The sequence below is a fragment of the Scyliorhinus torazame genome, chromosome 26 (genome assembly GCF_047496885.1).
Source record: "Scyliorhinus torazame isolate Kashiwa2021f chromosome 26, sScyTor2.1, whole genome shotgun sequence".
Taxonomy (NCBI): domain Eukaryota; kingdom Metazoa; phylum Chordata; class Chondrichthyes; order Carcharhiniformes; family Scyliorhinidae; genus Scyliorhinus; species Scyliorhinus torazame.
The window spans coordinates 41208641-41216671 of NC_092732.1; positions in this window are offsets into that span (position 1 = coordinate 41208641).

The window sequence follows — 8031 nt, forward strand, 5'->3', positions numbered from 1 at the left end:
CTGTGTGAGGACCAGTCAGGTCTCTGTGTGAGGACAGTCAGTCCCTGTGTGAGGACCAGTCAGTCTCTGTGTGAGGACCAGTCAGTCCCTGTGTGAGGACCAGTCAGTCCCTGTGTGGACCAGTCAGTCCCTGTGTATGGACCAGTCAGTCCCTGTGTGAGGACCAGTCAGTCCCTGTGTGATGGACCAGTCAGTCCCTGTGTGAGGACCAGTCAGTCCCTGTGTGAGGACCAGTCAGTCCTCTGTGTGAGGACCAGTCAGTCTCTGTGTGAGGACCAGTCAGTCTCTGTGTGAGGACCAGTCAGTCTCTGTGTGAGGACCAGTCAGTCCCTGTGTGAGGACCAGTCAGTCCCTGTGTATGGACCAGTCAGTCCCTGTGTGAGGACCAGTCAGTCTCTGTGTGAGGACCAGTCAGTCTCTGTGTGAGGACCAGTCAGTCCCTGTGTGAGGACCAGTCAGTCTGGTGTGAGGACCAGTCAGTCCCTGTGTGAGGACCAGTCAGTCCCTGTGTGAGGACCAGTCAGTCCCTGTGTGAGGACCAGTCAGTCTCTGTGTGAGGACCAGTCAGTCTCTGTGTGAGGACCAGTCAGTCCCTGTGTGAGGACCAGTCAGTCTCTGTGTATGGACCAGTCAGTCCCTGTGTATGGACCAGTCAAGTCTCCTGTGTGAGGACCAGTCAGTCCCTGTGTGAGGACCAGTCAGTCTCTGTGTGAGGACCAGTCAGTCTCTGTGTGAGGACCAGTCAGTCTCTGTGTATGGACCAGTCAGTCCCTGTGTGAGGACCAGTCAGTCCCTGTGTGAGGACCAGTCAGTCCCTGTGTGAGGACCAGTCAGTCCCTGTGTGAGGACCAGTCAGTCTCTGTGTGAGGACCAGTCAGTCCCTGTGTGAGGACCAGTCAGTCTCTGTGTGAGGACCAGTCAGTCCCTGTGTGAGGACCAGTCAGTCTCTGTGTGAGGACCAGTCAGTCCTGTGTGAGGACCAGTCAGTCTCTGTGTGAGGACCAGTCAGTCCCTGTGTGAGGACCAGTCAGTCCTGTGTGAGGACCAGTCAGTCTCTGTGTGAGGACCAGTCAGTCCTGTGTGAGGACCAGTCAGTCCCTGTGTGATGGACCAGTCAGTCCCTGTGTATGGACCAGTCAGTCCTCTGTGTGATGGACCAGTCAGTCCCTGTGTGAGGACCAGTCAGTCCCTGTGTATGGACCAGTCAGTCCCTGTGTGAGGACCAGTCAGTCCCTGTGTGATGGACCAGTCAGTCCCTGTGTATGGACCAGTCAGTCCCTGTGTGTGGACCAGTCAGTCCCTGTGTGAGGACCAGTCAGTCCCTGTGTGAGGACCAGTCAGTCTCTGTGTGAGGACCAGTCAGTCCTGTGAGGGACCAGTCAGTCCCTGTGTGATGGACCAGTCAGTCCCTGTGTGAGGACCAGTCAGTCCCTGTGTGAGGACCAGTCAGTCCCTGTGTGAGGACCAGTCAGTCCCTGTGTGAGGACCAGTCAGTCTCTGTGTGTAGGACCAGTCAGTCCCTGTGTATGGACCAGTCAGTCCCTGTGTATGGACCAGTCAGTCCCTGTGTATGGACCAGTCAGTCCCTGTGTATGGACCAGTCAGTCCTGTGTGAGGACCAGTCAGTCTCTGTGTGTGGACCAGTCAGTCCCTGTGTGAGGACCAGTCAGTCCCTGTGTATGGACCAGTCAGTCCCTGTGTATGGACCAGTCAGTCCCTGTGTGAGGACCAGTCAGTCCTGTGTGAGGACCAGTCAGTCCCTGTGTGAGGACCAGTCAGTCCTCTGTGTATGGACCAGTCAGTCCCTGTGTGAGGACCAGTCAGTCCCTGTGTGAGGACCAGTCAGTCCCTGTGTGAGGACCAGTCAGTCCCTGTGTGAGGACCAGTCAGTCCCTGTGTGAGGACCAGTCAGTCCCTGTGTATGGACCAGTCAGTCTCTGTGTGAGGACCAGTCAGTCCCTGTGTGAGGACCAGTCAGTCCCTGTGTATGGACCAGTCAGTCCTCTGTGTGAGGACCAGTCAGTCTCCTGTGTATGGACCAGTCAGTCCCTGTGTGAGGGACCAGTCAGTCCCTGTGTATGGACCAGTCAGTCCCTGTGTATGGACCAGTCAGTCCCTGTGTGAGGACCAGTCAGTCCCTGTGTGAGGACCAGTCAGTCCCTGTGTGAGGACCAGTCAGTCTCCTGTGTATGGACCAGTCAGTCCCTGTGTGAGGACCAGTCAGTCCCTGTGTGAGGACCAGTCAGTCCCTGTGTGAGGACCAGTCAGTCCCTGTGTGTGGACCAGTCAGTCCTGTGTGAGGACCAGTCAGTCCCTGTGTGAGGACCAGTCAGTCCCTGTGTGAGGACCAGTCAGTCCCTGTGTGATGGACCAGTCAGTCCCTGTGTGAGGACCAGTCAGTCCCTGTGTATGGACCAGTCAGTCCCTGTGTGAGGACCAGTCAGTCCCTGTGTGAGGACCAGTCAGTCCCTGTGTGAGGACCAGTCAGTCCCTGTGTGAGGACCAGTCAGTCCCTGTGTGAGGACCAGTCAGTCCCTGTGTGAGGACCAGTCAGTCCCCTGTGTGAGGACCAGTCAGTCTCTGTGTGAGGACCAGTCAGTCCCTGTGTGTGGACCAGTCAGTCCCTGTGTTGAGACCAGTCAGTCCCTGTGTGAGGACCAGTCAGTCCCTGTGTATGGACCAGTCAGTCCCTGTGTGAGGACCAGTCAGTCCCTGTGTGAGGACCAGTCAGTCTCTGTGTGAGGACCAGTCAGTCCCTGTGTAGGACCAGTCAGTCCCCTGTGTGAGGACCAGTCAGTCCCTGTGTGAGGACCAGTCAGTCCTCTGTGTGAGGACCAGTCAGTCTCCTGTGTTGGACCAGTCAGTCCTGTGTGAGGGACCAGTCAGTCCCTGTGTGAGGACCAGTCAGTCCTGTGTGTGGACCAGTCAGTCCCTGTGTGAGGACCAGTCAGTCCCTGTGTGAGGACCAGTCAGTCCCTGTGTGAGGACCAGTCAGTCCTCTGTGTATGGACCAGTCAGTCCCTGTGTGATGGACCAGTCAGTCCTCTGTGTAGGACCAGTCAGTCCCTGTGTATGGACCAGTCAGTCCCTGTGTAGGACCAGTCAGTCCCTGTGTGAGGGACCAGTCAGTCCCTGTGTGAGGACCAGTCAGTCCCTGTGTGAGGACCAGTCAGTCCCTGTGTGAGGACCAGTCAGTCCCTGTGTGAGGACCAGTCAGTCCTGTGTGAGGACCAGTCAGTCCTGTGTGAGGACCAGTCAGTCCCCTGTGTGAGGACCAGTCAGTCCTCTGTGTGATGGACCAGTCAGTCCCTGTGTGAGGACCAGTCAGTCCCTGTGTGATGGACCAGTCAGTCCCTGTGTGAGGACCAGTCAGTCCCTGTGTGAGGACCAGTCAGGTCCCTGTGTGAGGACCAGTCAGTCCCTGTGTGAGGACCAGTCAGTCCTCTGTGTGAGGACCAGTCAGTCCCTGTGTGAGGACCAGTCAGTCCCTGTGTGAGGACCAGTCAGTCCTCTGTGTGAGGACCAGTCAGTCCTTCCTGTGTGAGGACCAGTCAGTCCCTGTGTATGGACCAGTCAGTCCCTGTGAGGACCAGTCAGTCCCTGTGTGAGGACCAGTCAGTCTCTGTGTGAGGACCAGTCAGTCCTCTGTGTGAGGACCAGTCAGTCCTGTGTGAGGACCAGTCAGTCCTGTGTATGGACCAGTCAGTCCCTGTGTATGGACCAGTCAGTCTCTGTGTGAGGACCAGTCAGTCCCTGTGTGAGGACCAGTCAGTCCCTGTGTGAGGACCAGTCAGTCCCTGTGTGAGGACCAGTCAGTCCTCTGTGTGAGGACCAGTCAGTCCCTGTGTGAGGACCAGTCAGTCCCTGTGTGAGGACCAGTCAGTCCCTGTGTGAGGACCAGTCAGTCCCTGTGTGAGGACCAGTCAGTCCTCTGTGTGAGGACCAGTCAGTCCCTGTGTGAGGACCAGTCAGTCCTCTGTGTGAGGGACCAGTCAGTCCCTGTGTGAGGACCAGTCAGTCTCTGTGTGAGGACCAGTCAGTCCCTGTGTGAGGACCAGTCAGTCCCTGTGTATGGACCAGTCAGTCTCTGTGTGAGGACCAGTCAGTCTCTGTGTGAGGACCAGTCAGTCCCTGTGTGAGGACCAGTCAGTCCTGTGTGAGGACCAGTCAGTCCCTGTGTGAGGACCAGTCAGTCTCTGTGTGATGGACCAGTCAGTCCTGTGTGAGGACCAGTCAGTCCTCTGTGTGAGGACCAGTCAGTCCCTGTGTGAGGACCAGTCAGTCCCTGTGTGAGGACCAGTCAGTCCCTGTGTGAGGACCAGTCAGTCCCTGTGTGAGGACCAGTCAGTCCTGTGTGAGGACCAGTCAGTCCTCTGTGGTGAGGACCAGTCAGTCCCTGTGTGAGGACCAGTCAGTCCCTGTGTGAGGACCAGTCAGTCCCTGTGTGAGGACCAGTCAGTCCCTGTGTGAGGACCAGTCAGTCCCTGTGTGAGGACCAGTCAGTCCCTGTGTGAGGACCAGTCAGTCCTCTGTGTGAGGACCAGTCAGTCCCTGTGTGAGGACCAGTCAGTCCCTGTGTGAGGACCAGTCAGTCCTCTGTGTGATGGACCAGTCAGTCCCTGTGTGAGGACCAGTCAGTCCCTGTGTGAGGACCAGTCAGTCCCTGTGTGAGGACCAGTCAGTCCTGTGTGAGGACCAGTCAGTCCCTGTGTGAGGACCAGTCAGTCCCTGTGTGAGGACCAGTCAGTCCCTGTGTGAGGACCAGTCAGTCCCTGTGTGAGGACCAGTCAGTCCCTGTGTGAGGACCAGTCAGTCCCTGTGTGAGGACCAGTCAGTCCCTGTGTGAGGACCAGTCAGTCCTGTGTGAGGACCAGTCAGTCTCTGTGTGAGGGACCAGTCAGTCCCCTGTGTGAGGACCAGTCAGTCCCTGTGTGAGGACCAGTCAGTCCCTGTGTGAGGACCAGTCAGTCTCTGTGTGAGGACCAGTCAGTCTCTGTGTGGACCAGTCAGTCCCTGTGTGAGGACCAGTCAGTCCTGTGTGAGGACCAGTCAGTCCCTGTGTGAGGACCAGTCAGTCCTCTGTGTGAGGACCAGTCAGTCTCTGTGTGAGGACCAGTCAGTCCCTGTGTGTGGACCAGTCAGTCCCTGTGTGAGGACCAGTCAGTCCTCTGTGTGAGGACCAGTCAGTCCCTGTGTGAGGACCAGTCAGTCCCTGTGTGAGGACCAGTCAGTCCTCTGTGTGAGGACCAGTCAGTCCCTGTGTGAGGACCAGTCAGTCCCTGTGTGAGGACCAGTCAGTCCCTGTGTGATGGACCAGTCAGTCCTGTGTGAGGACCAGTCAGTCTCCTGTGTGAGGACCAGTCAGTCTCCTGTGTGAGGACCAGTCAGTCCCTGTGTGAGGACCAGTCAGTCCCTGTGTGAGGACCAGTCAGTCTCTGTGTGAGGACCAGTCAGTCCCTGTGTGTGGACCAGTCAGTCCTGTGTGAGGACCAGTCAGTCCTGTGTGTGGACCAGTCAGTCCTGTGTGAGGACCAGTCAGTCTCTGTGTGAGGACCAGTCAGCTCTGTGTGAGGACCAGTCAGTCCCTGTGTGTGGACCAGTCAGTCCTCTGTGTGAGGACCAGTCAGTCCCTGTGTGAGGACCAGTCAGTCCCTGTGTGAGGACCAGTCAGTCCCTGTGTATGGACCAGTCAGTCCCTGTGTGAGGACCAGTCAGTCCCTGTGTGAGGACCAGTCAGTCCTCTGTGTGAGGACCAGTCAGTCCCTGTGTGAGGACCAGTCAGTCCTCTGTGTGAGGACCAGTCAGTCCCTGTGTGAGGACCAGTCAGTCCCTGTGTGAGGACCAGTCAGTCCCTGTGTGAGGACCAGTCAGTCCCTGTGTATGACCAGTCAGTCCCTGTGTGAGGACCAGTCAGTCCCTGTGTGAGGACCAGTCAGTCCCTGTGTATGGACCAGTCAGTCTCCTGTGTGAGGACCAGTCAGTCCCTGTGTGAGGACCAGTCAGTCCTGTGTGAGGACCAGTCAGTCCTGTGTGTGGACCAGTCAGTCCCTGTGTATGGACCAGTCAGTCCTGTGTGAGGACCAGTCAGTCTCTGTGTGAGGACCAGCGTCAGTCCCTGTGTGATGGACCAGTCAGTCCCTGTGTGGACCAGTCAGTCCCTGTGTGAGGACCAGTCAGTCCCTGTGTGAGGACCAGTCAGTCTCTGTGTGAGGACCAGTCAGTCCCTGTGTGAGGACCAGTCAGTCTCTGTGTGAGGACCAGTCAGTCCCTGTGTGAGGACCAGTCAGTCCCTGTGTGAGGACCAGTCAGTCCCTGTGTGAGGACCAGTCAGTCCCTGTGTGTGGACCAGTCAGTCCTGTGTGAGGACCAGTCAGTCCCTGTGTGAGGACCAGTCAGTCCCTGTGTGAGGACCAGTCAGTCCCTGTGTGAGGGACCAGTCAGTCCTCTGTGTGAGGACCAGTCAGTCCCTGTGTAGGGACCAGTCAGTCCCTGTGTGAGGACCAGTCAGTCCTGTGTATGGACCAGTCAGTCCTCTGTGTGAGGACCCAGTCAGTCCCTGTGTGAGGACCAGTCAGTCCCTGTGTAGGGACCAGTCAGTCCTGTGTGAGGACCAGTCAGTCTCTGTGTGAGGACCCAGTCAGTCTCTGTGTGAGGACCAGTCAGTCCCTGTGTGTGGACCAGTCAGTCCTCTGTGTGAGGACCAGTCAGTCCCTGTGTATGGACCAGTCAGTCCCTGTGTGAGGACCAGTCAGTCCTGTGTGAGGACCAGTCAGTCCTCTGTGTGAGGGACCAGTCAGTCCTCTGTGTGAGGACCAGTCAGTCCCTGTGTGAGGACCAGTCAGTCCCTGTGTGAGGACCAGTCAGTCCCTGTGTGAGGACCAGTCAGTCCCTGTGTGATGGACCAGTCAGTCCCTGTGTGAGGACCAGTCAGTCCCTGTGTGAGGACCAGTCAGTCCCTGTGTGAGGACCAGTCAGTCCCTGTGTGAGGACCAGTCAGTCTCTGTGTGAGGACCAGTCAGTCCCTGTGTGAGGACCAGTCAGTCCCTGTGTAGTGGACCAGTCAGTCTCTGTGTGAGGACCAGTCAGTCCCTGTGTGAGGACCAGTCAGTCCCTGTGTGAGGACCAGTCAGTCCCTGTGTGAGGACCAGTCAGTCCCTGTGTGAGGACCAGTCAGGTCCCCTGTGTAGAGGACCAGTCAGTCCTGTGTGAGGACCAGTCAGTCCCTGTGTGATGGACCAGTCAGTCCCTGTGTGAAGGACCAGTCAGTCCCTGTGTGATGGACCAGTCAGTCCCTGTGTGAGGGACCAGTCAGTCCCTGTGTGAGGACCAGTCAGTCCCTGTGTGAGGACCAGTCAGTCCTGTGTGAGGACCAGTCAGTCCCTGTGTGAGGACCAGTCAGTCCCTGTGTATGGACCAGTCAGTCTCTGTGTGAGGACCAGTCAGTCCCTGTGTATGGACCAGTCAGTCCCTGTGTGAGGACCAGTCAGTCCCTGTGTGAGGACCAGTCAGTCCCTGTGTGAGGGACCAGTCAGTCCTGTGTGATGGACCAGTCAGTCCCTGTGTGAGGACCAGTCAGTCCCTGTGTGAGGACCAGTCAGTCTCTGTGTGAGGACCAGTCAGTCCCTGTGTGAGGACCAGTCAGTCTCTGTGTGAGGACCAGTCAGTCCCTGTGTGAGGACCAGTCAGTCCCTGTGTGAGGACCAGTCAGTCCCTGTGTGAGGACCAGTCAGTCCCTGTGTGAGGACCAGTCAGTCCTGTGTGAGGACCAGTCCAGTCCCTGTGTGTGGACCAGTCAGTCCCTGTGTGTGGACCAGTCAGTCCCTGTGTGAGGACCAGTCAGTCCCTGTGTGAGGACCAGTCAGTCCCTGTGTGAGGACCAGTCAGTCCCTTGTGTAGGACCAGTCAGTCCCTGTGTATGGACCAGTCAGTCCTGTGTGATGGACCAGTCAGTCCCTGTGTAGGACCAGTCAGTCCCTGTGTGTGGACCAGTCAGTCCTCGTGTGAGGACCAGTCAGTCCCTGTGTGATGGAC